The sequence below is a fragment of the Rhinopithecus roxellana genome, chromosome 17, assembly GCF_007565055.1.
Source record: "Rhinopithecus roxellana isolate Shanxi Qingling chromosome 17, ASM756505v1, whole genome shotgun sequence".
NCBI classification, from domain to species: domain Eukaryota; kingdom Metazoa; phylum Chordata; class Mammalia; order Primates; family Cercopithecidae; genus Rhinopithecus; species Rhinopithecus roxellana.
Genome location: NC_044565.1, coordinates 53,698,425 through 53,719,278, shown reverse-complemented (window position 1 = coordinate 53,719,278; position 20,854 = coordinate 53,698,425).

Below are 20,854 nucleotides of genomic sequence, written 5' to 3'. Positions count from 1 at the left end.
TAAAAACACAGTGTTTTAGAGCGGACTCTAAAAACAGCATAAACAAAAAACAAATGAATTAACAAATGACAGAGAGTACAGAACACAGAAAACTCAGGGTCCTAGAGCAGGGAGAGGATTCCCAGGACCATGGCAGACTCATCCGCAGGGTGACGGCCATGGAGCGGGCTGAGAGAAGGCAGTCCAGGGTAGACAGAGGGCAGAAGGCCTGAAGGAGAAGGATCCAATGTGAACAAGCAGCAGAAACTAATAAATCAGTTCTGGGTAGGTAGCGGCAGTGGTCACATAGTTTTTTACAATCTCCTCAAATCGCCAATAAAAACAGTAACTTGATAGCAGAACCAAATCCAAGAGGATAATATCAAAAACTACACCTGGCGATGAAATGCATTCGTGTCCCAGGGCTATTGTAACAAATTGACACAAACTTGGCAGCTAAAACTATGGACAGTTTTCTCTCACTGTCCTGGAGGCCGGAAGTCCAAAGCCAAGGTGTTGGCCTGGCTGGTTCTCCCCGGAGGCTCTGAGAGAGACCATCCACACATGCCTCTCCCTTCACTTGGCAACCCTTGATTCTCCTTGGCTTGTACATGTGCCACTCCAGTCTCTGCCTCCATCCCCACGTCTCTGTGCCAAACCCCCCTCTCCCTTCTCTTATAAGGACACCAGTCATTGAATTAGGGCCACCCTAAATTCAGGTGACCTCAATTTAATTACATCTGCAAAGACCTTATTCCACTTAAGGTCACATTCCCAGGCTCTGGGAGTTAGCACTTTGACGTTCCCCAAATTCCGATCTTTGTATCCTTGGCTTGGTGGGACCATCTTTGGGTTGGTGGGACCCCGCCAGCTCCCTTGGACTTCGGTTCGTGGTGCCGTGGTGGGAAGCTGTAACCGGGCTGAGAGCCAGGGAACTATGGGGCGCACGCCTCCTCCTCTTCCTTGGAGTCTTGCCCTATCTGTTGTCCACACCTGAAATCAGTTGCCTCATAAATGTCCAATTTTATGGTTGTTTAATGTGGGAGGGTGAGTCCAGGACTGAGGACTCTGTCAGAGCTGGAGGCCAAAGCCCACCCAATATCCCTGCAGAAGCTCCTTTTCACCTTAGCTCAGCCAGAACAGGCTTCTATTGCTGGCTGCCAGGAGCCCCGCCTGAGCCATGTGATAAATAACATCCTCTAGAACTTCCCCGGAGGCAGGTTCCAGGGCACCTCCTGTGACCCCTGGGGACCCATGGATCTCAGAGTGCAATTCAGCAGGGGAAGTTTTCAATATGGAAGGAAAGATAAAAAAAATGTATGTATTAGGTTGGTGCAAAAGTAATTGCAGTTTTTGCCACTGAAAGTAATGGCTTGTCCACCTACAAGGCCAAGTTTAGGGAGAGATTTCAAAGATCCAGAGCAACAGATTCCACCCCATAGAATTCACGGATAGTCACACCCTGGGAAAGCATGGAGCCACTGCAAGGGTCCCATGTGATTCCAAGAATTCGCTGTAGACTAAATAATGGGCTGTTTCCAGATGTGCATAGAGGCTGCTGCATTTTATAAAACAAAAATCCATTTTAAAACCATAAATAAATGCATGATGGTTTTCATTTCATTTATGCTTTTATTCTCAATCAACAAATGTTAAAAGGTGGCCAGCAATAAGCGGGCCTTTGGGGTCGGGGTACTGACAGTTTTTGAGATCAGGAAGGATGTTTCACCTTCTGCATCAGGAAGTGCTGACCTAGACGTGCAGGTCACGGGCAGCTTGGCACTCCCTCTTCGAGATGGTTTCCATCCGCCTTTAGGGTGCCCTGAATACCCCCTGCTCACTGAGAAGAACCTGGGGTGCCAGGTCGTGGGTAGCTCGGCACTCCCCCCGCCGCCCCCGAGATGGTTTCCATCAGCCTTTAGGGTGCCCTGAGCACCCCCTGCTCACTGAGAAGAAGGTGGGGTGCAGGTTTCTGCGCTGTTCATGAAAACAGGAGTCTATGCCTTTATTAGCAGTGGCACAGAGGGAGGCGGCCGATATCCCCTCGTGAAAACTAAAGAACTCATCCGGAACATCTTGCTGCGGAGAAGCTATCCCACCTCTCCTTAGAGGCACCCACCAGTAATAAGCCCCCTCTGGAAAATCCTGGCTGTGAATTGCACTTGATGTGTCATGCCTGTGTCTAGCGCAGGTACCATCAAAAAACGTCGGCACATCCAACTCTCGGCAGCTGAACACTTACGCGATGCAAGAAAAGGAAAAGGAAGGGCTTTCCTGTGAACTCGCGTGAGGATTCGCCTACCTGTCGTGGCTGTGTTGGACTCCTGCACACCTAGAGAGCTACGCTGGGGCAGGACTGAGGCGCTGACAGATCCACTTTGCAAAAACAACCCCCACCAAGCGGCTGGATGCTGCAAGGACAGGTGGAAGGAGGGTCTCCTCTCTAGAGACAGGGCACTGGAATCTCAGAGGCAGTCATTTACATCTCATTTTTAAAAAGACAAGACGGGGAAGGAAAAGACCAGACCTCAAATAGAGAAAGGAAGGAGCAGAGGGAGATGGAGGGGAAAGGCAGAGACCACAGAGGCGAGGCGAGGGGAAGCCTGGGGGTGGGTGAATGCTGGACAGGGAGGCCGGGAGGGCAGGAGAGAGCAGCACAGCCTCAGGGAGAGCAGGGCCGCCACCCCTCTCTGCTCCACTTCCACCTGCAAAGAAGCCCCAGGAGGCCCCAGGGCAGCAGCCGCCAGACCTGGGTATGCCAAGCCCTGTCCACCTCACAGGGTCTCAGGAATTCGATGATTGTCCAGACAAGGCCTGTCCCAGCAGAGACCCTGGCCAGACGGTGGAGGGGCCTGGAGGGCAGGAACCCCGTGAGGGCCCCACAGCCCCACTCACCAGCATCCCACATCTGCCCCTGGGGTCGGCCCTGCAGCAGCCTCGGGGCTCAGCTGTGAAGCAGGGGTCGCTGGATTTCTGCAGTGGAGCTCTCAGGATTCGTTATTTGCAATTTATTTACACATGTTTGTCTTCTTCAGGTGACCTCACAGTGTATGACTTATGCCTTTTCCTACTCCTGTAAAAGTGGGTTTAAAATGGGTTTACATGTATTATTCAAGATGTATCAACTCCCAGAAAGATCTGGTCTGCTCGGTGGGGAAGGAAAGGCGAGGGCAGCTTCACCAGGCTCCTGGTAAGACCCTCAATCATCTGCTCCCAACTCAACTGTTTCGTTACACGCATGGGTTCTTCTCCCAGTCGCTAGCATGGCTCCAACAGGAACGTGGCTGCCTGGTGCCGAAGTCTCATTCCTCCCGAGCCCTGCTCAGGGCCGTGGCCATCCGGCTCCACGCTGCTCCTCCGTCCTCTCAGAGACCCTGTCGCAGTCCCACCACCCTCGCCTTCTCCAGGCAGACAACAGCGCAGGACTGTCCACCACCCAACAATGGCCTCACCTGCCCACGATGGCCTCACCTGCCTGCAATGGCCTCACCCGCCTTCGATAGCCTCACCTGCCCACGACGGCCTCACCTGCCTGCAATGGCCTCACCTGCCTTCGATAGCCTCACCTGCCCACGACGGCCTGGCATCCTGACAGGGCCCGGCGCATCACCCTCGTGCAGAGAGGCGCTGCCGGGACGCATCCCCTCCACTTGCCAGATAATTTGGCCCCTCAGGCCTGCACAGCTGTGGAGCCTGTCCCCATCTGCCCAGCCAGGCCCTGCCCATGATCCAGGCTATCTCAAGGCCCTGGACACACTGGTTGTCCCCTCCCATCTCGTGGCATTCCTGGGTCCCAGGTGGACAGAAGAGTGCAGCTTTGCTACACAGACGCTTAGAGACATAGTCACCTTGTCCCCCAGGAACCCCCTGGTCCCGCACTCTCCATCCCACAGCCAGATGTCATATCAAAGCCTCCAGAGCCTGGGGCCATGCACTGCCCTTTCCCCTGCCTGAACACTCACCCTTACACACCCGCAGTCAAACTCACTTTCCTCTCAAGGCAGCCCGAGCCCCCAGGTACTGAGCCCTGCCCTCCCAGGCCAGGCAGCACCAGGCTCCTCCAGGCACTCACCCCCATAGCAAGACTCCAGTGGGCCCCAGGGCTCACCTGCACATCTCTCATCAGACTGTGACCAGACCCTGCTTCATGGAGCTCTGCCTCCTGTGCCCAACACCTTCCATGAACCCTGAGTAAATCCGAGAGCTGACGGGAGGGTGCCGTGGACCCCAGGCTCACCGCACAGCACAGGAGCAGTCCTGGCACCACACTTTCAGAACAGGCGCCCTGCACCAAAACCAGGAGGAGCAACAAGGCCAGAAACGCACACAGTAGGGAGAGGGAGAATCCAAAATACAGGCTGGGCTTTAACATGTCCAGCATGAACCATCCAGGCCCTTGTGTTCGAGGGAAGATGGGAAGAAGAGCCACTAGGAAGGGAACCAGCAGTACCTGAGTGAGAGAGCAAAAGCTCCTGCAGGTCCCTGCTCAGCTCAGAGGTCTGCCCTCTCCGCCTACCTGGGGCCATGGGTTCAAGGTCAGAAAAATCACACCAACGAAGTTCTTCCATTTGGAAGCTTTTTCTGACCAACCTCACCTCACTCCGACCACAGCTTACTCCATATCCAATCAGGTGTATGTGATTGGATGTCATGTTGTGTGCATGTGTGTACATATTCCCTGTGTGCATGTGTGTATGAATGTGTGCATGTGTGTACATATTGTGTGTGCATGTGTATGCATGTCATGTGTGCATGTGTACATACTGTGTGTCTTCGCATTTGTGTGTATGCACGTCATGTGTGCATGTCTGTACATATTGTGTCATGTGTGTACATGTCATGTGTGCATGTGTGTACATATTGTGTGTGCATTTGTGTATGCATGTCATGTGTGCATGTGTGTACATATTGTGTGTGTGTTTGTGCCTGTGTATATGCATGTCATGTGTGCATGTATGTACATATTGTGTGTGCATGTCGTGTTGTGTTCATGCAGGTACATATTGTGTGCATGTGTGTGCGTGTGTGTGCATGTCATGGTGTGCATGTGTGTACATATTGTGTGCATGTGTGTGCAGGTGCATATGTGTCCTTGCATTTGTTTAAGTGTTCTCTTGTTCACTCACTCAACACTGGACTTTGCATTGACACTTCTTGGTGCTTAAAGCCACATGGACCGTTTCTTAACAGAAACTCAAAGAATCAGGTGTGAGCCATCCCGGAAGCAGCTCTTCCTAGCTAACCCACATGGTCTCAAATACTAGTTGGTTTTAATCATATATAAATGCAAGTTCCACACAGCTGAGATTCTGACTTACTTATTTGGACACAAGGCCAAAAAAACTGGAATGTTAACAAGCACTTGCCCCTCGGTGGTCCTGGGCCACCTCAGCAGAAGCTGAGCTCACATGTTCTCAGGGATTCGTTCATGTCACAAGTCCTTTTCCACAACTCTTGCCAGCAGGGAAAGCCACATCTGGCCCCTGCATTCAAGGACCCAGAGCCCAGTGCAGAGCCAGGCAGAAAAGGAACAAGGCTCTGTGATGGAGCAAAACCCGGGAGCAGACGAGACCCTGCCTCAGCTGCCATAACGCAAGGTGATGCTCCAGGTCACCCAGGACAGATGTCTGTGCAAAGACGGCCTCGAAGATAAGCGAGTCTAGAGGTTGCCAAACAGCCTCCACAGCCTGGTGGGTGGAGTAGAAGAGGACATGGCTCAGAAGTTTCAACTGGCTGATCGTGGTGACTCACACCTGTAATCCCAACACTTTGGAAGGTCGAGGCAGGTAGATCACCTGAGGTCAGGAGTTCAAGATCAGCCTGGCCAATGTGGTGAAACCCCATCTGTACTAATAATACAAAAAATTAGCTGGGTGTGGTGGCGGGCACCTGTAATCCCAGCCACTCGGGAGGTTGAGGCAGGAGAATCACTTAAACCTGGGAGGCAGAGGTTGCAGTGAGCCAAGATCGTGCCACCGCACTCCAACCTGGGCAACAGAGTGAGATTCCACCTCAAACAAACAAACAAACAAACAAAAACCCAACTTGAATTCCTTGAACTTCTAAGGTGGTCGGCAGCAGCAAGATGCTGAGGCTGAAGACACATGTGCAGTTATTTACAAAGAACATAGACAGGGCATGAGACCAACTGACACTCACTCAGCCGCCCTCCTCATGTCGCCATGTATCCTAGGAGCCAGTGGGGACATTCAGTGCACGCCATGTGGCCCACTCATTTTGCAGATAAAGATACTGACTCTCAGTGAGGATTCTAACCTTCAGGGTGCCCAGCCAATCAATAGAGAAGACAGTTAATAATCCTTGGATGTTTAGGGAATCCACGGGGCTGCTGCTATTCACAGTCTGCTTCTTGCTGTGCAAAGGTCAGCCATTTACAGCAGGCAATTCTGCTTGGACTGGAACACCCCTGAAGCCTCCCTCCATGGGCACCCTCCTTGCCCTCCTGAGCTCCTGGACTCCCCCCAGCCCCACTCTGCACAGACACCCACCTTGCTCAACCCTATGGAACGTCTTTAGGACTAAATTTTGCAGGAAGTGTCCAGGAGAGGGAAAAGATGGCAGGTGCTGACTGGACAACCCCACGTGCAGAATGCTAACGCCAAGGTTTACAACCCAGGCAGAAGTCTGGAGAATTTTTTTCTGAGGAAACTGACTAGTGCAAGGGAAAAGATCTGCAGATTCTGTCAGTCGGGAATTCCACACCGCAACCATTGGCTCCCCTTCCCGGTAACCTAGAACAAAGCCCACAATCCAGCAAGCCCCACCCATGCACACAAAGCTTGTAGTAGGTGCTAACACTCACAAATGTGGGCGAACTTACCCATGATCACTAGGCACATGGGGGGAATCTCCAACACAGAGACCAAACCCAGCACATGCAAACAAAACAGCAACTCAGAAAGAAACAACAGGAGCATAAGAACATTTTTAAAAGAAACTATAGTTAATTTGTTCAGAAATTAAAGAACAGAACATGGAGCAGTATGCTATGAATAAAAGAACATTCCAAAAAAAAAAAAAAAAAAACTTGAGAATTCAAAGTAGAATAATAAACTCTAAAAATAAAATAATAAGTTTAGGCTACAAAAGCAGCACAAAACAAAAAGCAAGACATGAGACTGAAAGCATAAGAAAATCAGAGTCTCCATCCAGGAGATTCAACACCCACAAAGCAGAAGCCCCAGGAAGAGAGAAAAGTGAAAACAGAAAGAAGGAAATTACCAAAGAAATGACAGACGTCACGTTCGCCACCGGAAGGATGTGGATTCCAGATGGACAGCAGCCACCCAGTGCCCACAGAATAAGACGGCCCCTCCAAGCCCGTCGTGTGAAGCTTCAGCTGGAAAGGGGCCAGGACGGGGTGATGGGTGCCTCGGCATGGCTTTGCCTGGTGTAAACCCCCAGCTCCTCCACTCAGCCCGCGGGAAGCTTGACTAGTTACACGTCTGCTCTGTGTCCCAGGTGCATGCGCGTTTTCTTAATCAGAAAAATGGAAATGATAATATTAGTACTTTGTAGAGTTACTCTGAATGTTAAATTAATACATTTACAGACTTACAGCAGTATCTGACACATAGTATGCATTTAATACATTTTGTATTATTACCATAAAGAGCATACGGAGAAAAAATAAAGATTCTGCACAAAAGAACAGATACGATGAATGTCTCAAAAGTGACGTTAGAAATTGGAAGATAATGAAACAATCCCTCAAAATTCCAGAAGGAAAAGGAAGCCCTATCTAGAGTTGTGTATCTACAGACTAAGTTTTATTCAAGTTTTAAGCAACAAAAACTCAAAACCTTTACCTCCCACGCACTCTAACTCACGAAGCCCCTGGAAATGTGGCCGCCAGAAGTAGGGACTGAGCAAGAGAACAGTGATTGTGGGACGCAAGACAAGGGCAGCAGAGGAAAGAGGCAGGCGGGACCCCCAGTGGGAGGCAAGACCAGCCCAGGACAGCTGCATGGTGACCACAGGAGGAGGGCACAGCCCCGGGACATCCTCACTGTAAAGAAAGAGAAGCTGGAGGACCAGCTGCAGTGCTTGTATCACAGGAGACTTTGGGGCATTTACACACAACTAATGAATAAATAAAAATGAGTGATTCTAGGAAAGTACTGTCTGAGAAAGGAAGTGTAAATATGGCACACTACAGGGCTCACCCATGGAAAAAAATGACTTACAATGCTCACATTGGACCCCAATATCCTGCCGCACTGTGAGTAGGGGCACAGACTCTGAAGCCAGGCTCCCTCCGTCCATGTCCGTCTACCACTCACTAGCCAGGCTTCTGTTACCTTCCCTGTGCGTCAGTTTCTTCCATCTGTAACCCAGGATAATAAGGGTACCTTCCTCGTGGGTTTGACGAGAGGATCCATTAATTAATACATGCAGAGTGTTTACAACAGGATGATTTAGGATGCTGTGTAAATGGTCACTGCTTCTATTTTTACTTTGATTTTTTAAAAGATAGTAGCTCTCCGAGAGGAACCTCAGGCTAACACAAACAACAGCGAAGAGTCACGGAAAGATGCAGCAGCTGCTCTCCAACCACAGGGACGGGATGCGGAAAATGGCACAAAGGCATGTCTGTCACTGAGGCAGCCACTGGAATGTGGGACGGGTACCACCAGGCAGAGCGGGGGAGCTCAGGGGTCAGGAATTCAGGGGCCAGGTCGTTGAGAGGAAGACTCCGGGCCAGCAGGAAGACCGCTGTGGGCTGTGCATGCAGAGGAATCATAGAGGCCAGGCTGGACACTGCTGAAGAGGAGGGAAGGGCCCCCAGGTCCCCTAGTTTTCTTCAGCCAGAGAAGCACAGGGTCCTTGACCCCTCTGTGGCCCTGGCAGCTGCAAGTTTACCCACAGGCTTGAACCCAAGCTGGGCCTATTTGATTCCCAGGCACTGCGAAAGCTGGGTAGGTGGCTGCTCCGAACACTAAGAAATCAACCATGTTGTGAAACATCCAGGAACTAGCCCCAGCCCTGAACCAGAGTCCTCAGACCCCCTATAAACTCCACAGTCCGACGCCCTCAAAGCAGACATACCTGGGCAGAGCATCAGGTCTCACTGTGCCTCGTAAGGACGCTGGGACCCTCTGAGCACAAGTTCCAATAAGCCTTGCGGAAGTTTCCTGCTGCCGCTTCTGGGATGACTCCAGCTATGGGAGAGCCAGCAAAGGAGACTGGGCAGGGCAGGTGTAGTCTGTTCTCATGCTGCTAAAAGGATACACCTGAGACTGGGTAATTTATAAAGGAAAGAGGTTTAATGGACTCACAGTCCCACATGGCTGGGGAGGCCTCACAATCATGGCAGAAGGCGAAGGAGAAGCAAAGGCACCTCTTACATGGTGGCAGCGAGAGAGTGTGTGCAGGGGAACTGCCCTTTATAAAACCATCAGATCCTATGAGACGTATTCACTATTACAAGAACAGCACGGGAAAGACCCGCCCCCATGACTCAATTACCTCCCACCAGGTTCCTCCCACAACGCAGGAGGATTATGGGAGCTACAATTCAAGATGAGATTGAGATGGGGACACAGCCATACCGTATCAGCAGGGAGTGTGGGACGAGAGAAGTGAAACAGAGCAATGGGAGATGGTGTCACAGAGCCAAGAGGGGAGGACCTGGAAGAAGGGAGGAAAGAATTAGTGGCCCCTCAGGGGAAAGGAAACAGGGACCCAGGAAAATAAGGGCTGAAGTCCTCCTGCTGTGTTCAGCTTGAAGACCTGGCCGCATATACAGTCTCACTGGGTACATTCCTCCTTCCTGACACCCTCTCCCCGGAGCAGCCCGCAGCGGCCTTCGCTACACCAGTTTGCTTCACTCCTTGGCACACAGGAGCCTCTAGGCCTTAGCCCTTCAGGCCAGATCTCCCTGTAACTGTGCCCTCTTCCGTCCTGCCTGCAGGACCAGACTCGAGTCCTTCTTTGTGCCTCTGCTGTGTGCATCCAGCGCCACCCACCCAGGAGCACTTGTCACCTCCGATTGCACTGATGGTTCTGGTACCTGCCTCTCTTACCTACCATCAGCTCCACCAGGACAAGGACCCTCTAACCATGTTAAAGAACAAGTCCTAAATCTCTGGAACAGATCTTGGCACATAAAAATATCATTGAATGTTTCGGTAAGTGTTCAATAAATATTGAATGAGTGAGTGAATGGGTGAGTGTGTGGGTAAGTCAACAATTGTTCAACAGAGAACAACAGTAGCCACCCAGGAGCAGCATTCTAAGGAGCTGCTGAATCACAGCCACTTTTATTTATTCACTTAACGTTTGCTAAGGGCAACTACGTGGCAGGCGCCAAGAGTACAAATACGAACGAGACACAGCCCCGGGCCCTGGAGAAGCTTGCAGAGCAGTGACTTCAGCAGGACCTCACACAGTGGCACTCATTTCTATAACATTTAGACAACCCGTGGTGCACTGGGCAGTCAGGGGTCTCACATCAACTTGGGCAGAAGAGCAAGACTAGTGCCACGCGGACTACAAAAGAGTCCAAGAAGTCACAGGATCCCAGCAACACAGTTTTCCCCAAAAGCCACATCGGCAAGGCCCAGCCACGCCCACACCTCTAGTGCGAATGTGTTTGGCCCTTGCAGGTCCCTGATCCGACACAGCACGGGCGGAACCTGCTCTGTGGTGGGGCCGTGAAGGCTTCCAGCTGGGGCAGCCGGCCCTCATCAGCCTTCGTTGATAAGCCCTGAAGAATGTGTTCCTCATTTTTACCTCATTACTGCACAGTCCTACGACTGCAAAGCTGTTGACATAAACATGAGCTATTTCTCCTTCACCTATAATAACTTTATTCTAGTTTCTTCTTCCTGAAGCAGTTATAGTGTAATGATGTCATGTATTTAAGCCTGATAAACATAATTACTATCAACATTTAATTGATTCTTGATTACAATCAATTATATTTCTGAAACAATCAAGCATCCTACAATTAAAAATAATTGATTCATTAGCACACCCCCTTCCTTGACAATTACACAAATGCATTATTTATGTAATTAGACACATTTACAGTTCATTATTCCACATTTTATGCTATTGTTACAAAGCTACTAAACTCTCCAGCTTACTTCTTAATCTTCCTGAGATAGGACATACTGAGATAGAACACTGAGCTTATTCAAAAGGATCTAGTTAAAAATTGTACCTAAAGCAGTACAATTAAGTTACAAATCAAAAGCCTGAATTGCATGTCAATTCGAAAGCAATAATTAACTAATTTACCTGCCATATATCCAGGGGAAGCTGTGAGGGCCCACGATAGTGTGGATCCGGTTACACATGTTACCAGGTAAGCAGAACAACCACTTCTTCTCTAGGCAAAATCTTCATAGCGTGGAGCTGGATAAAGGATATTAAAGAGACAACGTTAGCCGTCATGTGGGGTCGGGTAAAGGCTATTAAAGAGACTACGTGAGCCCTTAGAGGCGACAGGCTCTGATCTAGGCCAGGGTAGAACCTGCATGTGGGTCCTCTCCACCCCAGCCTGCAGGGCCCTCTAACAACTTCCCTCCCCCAAGAGGAAGGTGTCATTCTGATGAGTGAGCAGCCACCAGCCCCGAAGTCCAAGCAAGCTCCCTGTTGCCATCAAAGTCCAGGCAATTCCCTGTTTTCCAAATGCCTGTTTCCCTCTGCCTCTGCCAATAACCCTTCCCCACCGAGTTCTCCTTTCAAAATAGTAGAATTAGCAGATGAATTTTCCTTGTTTCCTTTCTAAATTTTATGGCATGACAATGAGAATTCACCAAAGTACATAAATCCACACAGGATTTATGTGTGGATTTATAACGCAGTGAGCACAGGAGCCTTAAGCAGACCAGATAGTCAGGTGGCTTTCCAGAAGACGGAACATGGGCGGGATCACAGCACAGGCAGGCTGTGGCAGGTGAGCACTGGCTGCAAGGACCACAGCTAAGCAGTGAGGGTGGAAGCCCATCTTCCTGCCAGGGCACAGGGCTCCAGCAGGCAGATTGAGCTGCGGGACCACGAGGCTGAAATCTGGACGGTTAATTGAAGGAACGTCTCTGCAGTCCCAAAACCACTCCTTCCCACCTGCAGTCACTCACAGCAGCAGGGCCGCCTCCAGGATCAAGCCAAAGAGCTACAGAAATAAAACCAAGCACACAGGAAGACAGGAATATCCCACCAGGGGGTTAGCTCCCAGAGAGAGACAGAAGATCTGAAAAACTTAAAAACAAAATATGATGTTGCTGAAGATTTAATTGATTTTCAAGAAGACAGAGCTCAGGACAAATTCAAAACATAAGAAAAAGATCGATGAAATATGAGGAATAATTCAAGACAATGAATCAATCCAGAGTATTTTGCAATAAGAGTTGCATAAAAGAGAAAACAAAGACAAGAGCTCATGAAATATTTTTTAAGTAATAAGATAAAATTTTCAAGAGTTGGAGAAAAAAGCATGAAATATGAGATTGAGAGAGTCTCTAAAGTGCCTGAGTGCCTGAAAGGATGAAAAGAAGAGCATCTACTCTTAACATGTTCTTGTGGAGAAATTTCAAAATTTCAAGAATTAACACTTCCTTTGCTTTTTTTTTTTTTTTTTTTTTTTTTTTTGAGACGGTGTCTTGCTCTGTTCCCCAGGCTGGAGTGGAGTGGCATGATCTCTGCTCACTGCAACCTCTGCCTCATGGGTTCAAGAAATTGTCCTGCCTCATGGGTTCAAGCAATTTTCCTACCTCAGCCCCCAAAGTAGCTGGGATTACAGGCACGCACCACCATGCCCAGCTAATTTTAATTTTTGTGTTTTTAGTAGAGACAAGGTTTCACCATGTTGGCCAGGTTGGTCCTGAACTCCAGGCCTCAGGTGATCCGCCCGCCTCAGCCTCCCAAAATGCTGGGATTACAGGCGTGAGCCACTGCGCCTGGCCAACACTTCCATGAAAAAATGATGACACAACCATAAATGAAATGCTATGTAACTGTAAAATAAATTTAAAAATTAATATACATAGATCTTCAAGGTATATTAAATTTAAGAAGCCATATGCAGCACAGTGGGATGGCGCATCTGTCAAGTAACAATAGGTGAAGATCTGTGTGTCAGCATGTGTGTGGCATGTTTGCCATAGACATGTAAACACACTCAGGAAATATACATTAAAAAATTAATGATCGCAGTTCCTAGGCATGGGATGAGATGGTGCTGAGAAGATGAAGGTAAAGACTGAAGGTGACTGCACACTTTTTAGCATATTGTTAGTCTTGATTTTTGAACCATTTGGAAATTATTTTCTATTAAAAATTATGTTTAAAAAAAGTTGCAACAATGAAGGTCCATTTCTCCTCCACATGCAGGTTACCTGGGAGCTCCACTCAGTGTCACTTTCATCCTCACTCTGGGACCCAAGTCACTATCTACAGCATGGGCAGATGAATGCCAGGGCACAAATGCAGCATGGTGAAGCTCAGGTTGGCTTTTACAGTGTCCACCCAGAAATGACACCTATTAGTTCTGTTCAAACTTTCTTGACCAATTCACAGGGACAAGACTGACTTTAGGGGCAGGGAGATATAATTCTCTCCCAGAAAGGACACTGGAAATGGATGTGTAGTAATACACCTTACCGCAATGAGTTAACTAACCCAAATACCTGCAGACACTATGGCCATATAAGATAAAAAGAAGAAATTAGCACACAGGATTTCTGTAGAAAATACAAGTAATTTTCAGGCAGCATCTGTTTCAAACTCAACAAAACTCAAGAAAATGTGGATGTTATTTCTTTAAGATTTAGTAATAAAATTCTTTTTGGATATGTTTAAATTTCCAAAATAAAATGTTTACCCAGAAAACATTTTTTAATGTGGAAAAATGAAGGAGAAATAAAGATATTCCCAGGTAAAGAAAAATGGAGGTAATTCATTGCTATCCAACATTTCTTACATGAATGAAGTAGAGGAAGTCCTTCAGGCTGATGTAAAAGGACACTAGACAGTAAATGAAATCTGCATGAAGAAATAAAAAACAATAGTAAAGATAACCACTTTGGTAAAAATGTAAAAGAATGAGTATTTTTCTGTTTGTAACTTTAGTATAAAGGACTACTGAATAAAGCAATAATTATAAAACCATGTTTATGGGCTTACCTTTATAAGCAAGTAATTTGTATGAAATAATAGCACAATGAATGGAAGATGGAATAGGGATATGTAGGAACAAAGGTTTTATTTAGTATTGAGATTAACTGGTATTAATATTAATTAGATAATTATAAGATAAGATGTTAATTTTAATTACCATATCAACCAATAAGATGGCAACTTGAAAAACTTTAGTAAAAGAAACAAGGATATTTAAATGGTAACTACAAAATATCTACTTAACACAAAAGAAGGCAATAATGGATGAATATGTAAATAAAAGAGACATAAGATACAGAAAATAGCAAAGTGGCAGATGTAAATCCTAGCTTATGAATAATTACATTAAATGTAAATGGATTAAACAAATGAATCAAATGCAAAGATTGACAGAATGAATTAAAAAACATGATCAAACTATATGCTGTCTATAAGAGACACTTCAGATTTAAAGACACAAATAGGTTGAAAGTAAAAAGATAAAAAAAAATACAGTTGACCCTTGGTATATGTAGGGAATTGGTTCCAGGACCCCATATGTACCAAAATCTGTGCATACTCAAGTCCAGCAGTTGACCTGGCAGAACCTGCTTATTCAAAAAGTCAGCCCTCCATACACATCAGTTTTGCATTCTGTAAATATTGTGGGTTTTTTTTTTTTTTTTTTTTTGAGACACTCTGTTACCCAGGCTGGAGCACAGTGGCGCGACCTTGGCTCATTGCAAGCTCACCTCCTGGCCATTCTCCTGCCTCAACCTCCCAAGCAGCTGGGACCACAGGTGTCTGCCACCATGCCCCACTAATTTTTTGTATTTTTATCAGAGACAGGGTTTCACTGTGTTAGCCAGGATGGTCTCGATCTCCTGACCTCGTGATCCAAAATATTGTATTTTTTATCTGAAATATTGAAAATGAACAAAGTTTGAGGACTCACTCTTCCCAATTTCAAAACTTAATTCAAAGCTATAGTAATCAATACAGTGAGGTACTAGCATAAGTGTAAACATACAGTTCAATGGAATAGAATTAAGAATCCAGAAATTAATCTTTATACCTATGGTCAGTGGATATTCAACAATGGCACCAAGTCAATCCAATGAGGAAATAATAGTATTTTCAAGCCTGTATATCCACATGCAAACAATAAATGCAGATCCCTACCTCACACCAGGTATAAAAATTAACTCCACATGGATCATAGATATAAAAGTAAGACCTAAAACTATAAAATTTCTAGTAGAAAACACAGGAGTAAATCTTCATAACCTTATATTTGGTAATTGTTTCTTAGATATGATACCAAAAGTATAAGTGACAAAAGAAAAAAAGATAGATAAACTGAACTTTATTAAAAACTCTTGTTCTTCAAAGACACTATCAGGAAATTGGTGGTGGCTCATGCCTATAATCCCAGTACTTTGGGAGGCCACGGCAGGAGGCTTGTTTGTGGGCAAAGTTTGAGACCATCCTGGGCAACATAGTAAAACCCTGTCTCTCAAGAAGAAAAAAATTAACCAGGTGTGTTGATGCACACCTGTAGTCCTAGCTACTCAGGAGGCAGAAGCAGGAGGATTGCTTCAGCCTAGGAGTTTGAGACCAGCCTGGGCAATGTAGTGAGAACTTGTCTCTACTAAAAATTAAGAAGAATTAGCCAGATGTGGTGGTGTGTACCTGTGGTCCTAGTTACTCAGGAGGCTGAGGCAGGAGGATTGCTTGAGCCCAGGAGTTCAAAGTTGCAGTAAACTATAATTACACCACTTGCACTCCAACCTGGATGACAGAGTGATGCCCTGATTCTAAAAAGCAAAGTTGAAAAGATTTGCAAATTATATATCTAACAAAGATCTAGTATCCAGAATACATAAGAAATTCTTAACTCAAGAGTGAAAAGACAACCAAAAAACTGGGCAAAGGAATTTAATGCACATCCGTCCAAAGAAGATATACACAGGGCCAATAAGTATATGAAAAGATGATCAACATATTAGTCACCAAGGAACGCAAATCAAAACCACAGTGCAACACCACTTCACATCCAAATAAGATGGCTAAAGTAAAAACTACAGACAACAACAAGCATTGATGCGGATGTGGAGAAATTCAACCCTCATGCATTCCTGGTGGGAATGTAAAATTGTGTATGCATTTTAGAAAACATTTGAGCAGGTTCTCAACATGTTAAACATAGAGTTAACAATAAAATAGCAAAAGTCGTTTTGCTTTAAGAAAGAAGTAAAGCCTGGCCTCAATTTTTCTTACACAACTTTAAATACTGGAAAATAGTGAAGCAACTACTTCAAAGTTAAAAGAACGTTTGTGACTCCAAAATTCCATACCCAGCTAAGGTTGCAGAGCTGATATCCACATCTTTCCTCAGAAATGTGCTCTAGGCCATCAACAAAAAGATTTTTTTTAATCCCTCAAAGATGGAAAAGTCATGGCATAAAAATTTGACAAAGGGAATCAAAATTGTTTACTCAAACAACTCTAAATTATTGTTATAACTTATATTCATCTGTCACATTTAATACTCAAAAATGAAAGCATTTCATATAAAAGACAGCCCAGTGACAGTGTAAGAGAGAAAAGATACACAAGAGCTAGAAAGAAAAGGAAAAGGAAGTAAGTGTGCCAATCAACTCAATTTATATAAGAAAAATCAATGTTTCATTCTTGATGTTGATATTTAAACAATGTATGTTCTTTTCTTGTCTAAGAAAAAAGAGTCACCATAATTGAATCAATAAGCAATAAACGAAAAGTCGTGTATGAAATTGAAAATGTTCTTGAAGAAGTATTTCTCATGAGTTTCCAGCCACAGACATTTTCACAGGCTGGGTTTTCAGACTGTCATGGAACAGATAATTTCCATGCTAGATAAGTGTTCCCAGAGAACACAAAAAGATGGCATGTTTCCCAATAATTCATTTCCCAAAGCCAGCATGTCCTAGAGACACAAGCAAAGACAGACTAAAAAGGGAACTAGACACAGACGCCTTTTATGAATACAGATGCAAAAACGATATGTGAAATAAAGAGAAAAAGGACTATATAGATACTGAAAAGACATTTACTAAACTTTATAATAAACTAGGAAAGAAAAATACTTATTTAACATGATTAAAAATACCTACTCAAACTCAAAGTCAATAGCTAATACCTACCTAACAATAAATACCTAACAGTAAATCTGGTAGTATTCTCACTTAAACAACAGAAAGACAAAGCAGCTTACTGTGTGTGGCCAGCATTCTCTCAGATCCACAACAAAATAAAAGGAGGGAAAACTATATATATATACATATTACACACACTCACATATAATTTTTGAAAAGAAAGGTGAAATTTTGACATTATTCAAATTTGATATCATTGCCTACCTGAGAAAAAGAAAAAATATAAAATTATACTAATTTTAAAAAATTTTTAATAATAGGAACGTAAAAAGCAGTCGTTTTCCTACATATCAGCATTAACAGAGAAACAATGGGAAAATACTTCTATTCACAATTTTCAAACTGAGTACCTGGAAATTAACCTTGCAAGAAGTCTGTCAGGCTCAAATAATTAAATCCATAAGCCCAAGAGAGCACCACAGAAAATATTTGAACAAATGGAGAAATATAGTACACTCCATATCTAAAAAGAAATGCTAAGAAGATGTACCTTTTTGCCAAACTAATTTATGAATTGGATGCCACTCAAACTTCCAATAGGATTTTGTTAGCAACATTGGTTAGAAATGTTGTCCAGAAGAATGAAAAGCAAAACGAAAACAACAAGGCAAGGAAATTTTTAAAAAACAATGACACGGATGCACGTAGGATACTTCAGGCTGAAATAAAGTGGCAATAAGTAAGTGGGTGAAGTCCGAGGGCAAAAATACACACGGTGATCACTCGAATAGAACACAGACCCAGAAATACGTCCAATATATACAAGCAGTCAGCCTAGACAGTCACCCCTGGATACCCACAAGGGACTGGGTTCAGGACTCCCTGTAGGCACCACAATCTGAGAATGCTCAAGTCCTGATATAAAATGCTGTTGTATTTGCATAAAGCCTACACACATCCTCTCATATACTTCAAGTCATCTCCAGATTACCTGTAATACCTAAAACAATGCAAATCCCATGTCAATAGCTGTCATTAGAGTGTGCCGGTTTTATTTATATTGGTTTTTATTGTTGTGCTGTTATTTTTTTTCCTGAATATTTTCCATCTGTGGTGATTAAATTGCAGAAGTGGAAGCTGCAGATAGGAAGATCGACCTTAACACTGGCACTCAAATCTGTGGGAGGCAGAGCAGAGACCCAGAGCCCAGGTCTCACAGCCAGGCTGTCCAGAGAGAGCCCTGTTTCCATCATCTACCAGCTGTGTGACCCTGAGCACGTTCCTTAACTTTGCTTTGCTTTACATTTCTTCGCCAGTCAAATAAAGATAATAATATCTCTCTTACGGGGTTGTTGTGAGGATTATATAAGTTAATAGATGAAAAACCCTAAAAAGGAGGCCTGCATATATGAAGTTCTATAGAAGAATTTATTAAAGAAAACAAATGTTATGTTAGAAAAATTAGTTAATTGGGAGGACAATAAATAGGCTCTATCCGTGCTCACACTACACACCCTGAAGGAATACCAGGTTCAGTTACAAAACAGAATTATTGAACAATAAGTAGAGAGCAGATACAATACGTGATCTTGCAGTAGTGAAGTGTTTTGAATATGACGGGGTGTGGGGAGATTGGGGGATGCTGAAATACAAAGCTCTGGAAAATCAAGAAAAGCAGCAACTCCTATACCGAGTTGCCCTTCTAAAACAGCCGAGAGAGCTCAGCTTATGTTTACGCCAAATATCATAGGGGGTAACATCTATACAAATTTAAGGGGAAAATCAACAGGTCTGGGTAAAAATAATTTCTGGAATAAGATAAGTTATTCCTGCATTCTCAGTCTTTAGTCTATGAAAATCCTCAGAAAATAAAAACAGGAAAACTAAAATGCCTCCCAAGAACGTCATCCTTTTTTTAACATTAAAAACATTTTCTAAGGAATCAAGTTTCCTCATTACTGCTATGAAATCCACATGAATACTAAAGAATGTATGTTTTCTCCAAAAAGAGTGTGTGCCTGAACATAAGATTACCGGGCACGCTGTGATGAGCTGGGAACACCATCTCATCTCTGCACAGAGCCGCCACTTCAAAGGCGCAAAAGCTGGGAATATCAGCAAATCAAACTGCACAACATGAAGCGCTGTCTCTGTCGCACCATTAGCTTACTGCTATCATTTGTAGGAAATACGAGGCACTAAAATTCTGACACCACACTCCTTGCAGAGACTTGCAACAGGAAGAAGAAATGGTACGGCATGAACCCAGTCTCTCAAACGAGTCGGCCAAACCTTGACAACTGATCTAATGCCACTGCAGTTCATCCCACAAAAGCCCAACCCTAAGTCCAGCGGCTCCCCACACAATCTGAGACTGCCAGGCAGGCCCCATTATTCCAGGACCACAAAGGGAGCCCGTGCCCTTGGCGAAGACTCCAGGGTTCTAGAGATGACTGGATAGCAGCAGCTGTCACAAAGCCTGTTCCCAGGCAAAACAGAAATTGGAAAAGTTTGTTTCCGGTGCCTCTGCACACTCCCCACCCCCACCCTTCAACACCTCCTTCCATCATTCCCCTCCACCCGCTTGCATGCAGCAGCTTTTGCTGTACCTAAAGGGACTTGTTTTGCAAGTGAAGACTTGTCGCCAGGAGAAGGATGCTGCCATGACAGGCGCTTTACACACATGTTCTAATCATAGCTATCCTGAAAGACAAACCATGTTCGCATCCTCATTTTACAGAGAAAGGCACGAAACCTCTATGAGTGAAGAATTTGCCAAACGGGGCCCTGCCTCTGCCCCCTGGGCCCTGCCATACTGCAGGAGAGACGGTCAGCGCCCTGGGTCCTGGGCAGCCATGGAGGGAGGCCCCGCACCTTCCGAGGCATCCGGTGCCACCCACAGACACAGCGCCTTCTCCTCTGCCCCCACCTGCCCCCTGCTTGGGGCTTTTGGACCCTCTGCCCCTATCCAATGTGCCTGTTGTGTTCTCTCCTCGGGAGGACCCTGTTGTCTGGTAAAATCACAGCGACAGCCGGTGTGGAGGCAGTGTGGGTGGCCGGTGACTGTCTCCTCATACCACATGCTCAGCACGCTTCCAGGGAGCCCTTGATGGGTGGGCCCAGCACTGTTCCCACACCACCAAGAGAGACAAGGTCTCCACCAACACAGCGTGAGCTGGGAGGGGGCCAGTAAGGAAGGACAGTTCTGTGTCCTGGTGTCAGTGAGTGGGTTTTAGATAAGAATGTCTAGGTCTCGGCCGGGTGCGGTGGCTCACGCCTGTAATCCCAGCACTTTGGGAGGCTGAGGTGGGCGGATCACGAGGTCAGGAGATCGAGACCATCCTGGTGAAACCCCGTCTCTACTAAAAAATACAAAAAAATTAGCCGGGCGTGGTGGCGGGCGCCTGTAGTCCCAGCTACTCAGGAGGCTGAGGCAGGAGAATGGCATAAACCCGGGAGGCGGAGCTTGCAGTGAGCTGAGATCCGGCCACTGCACTCCAGCCTGGGCGACAGAGCGAGACTCCGTCTCAACCAAAAAAAAAAAAAAAAAAAAGAATGTCTAGGTCTCCTCCAGCTTCTTCCACCCTCTTATCTATAGATGCAGGCCAAATTGT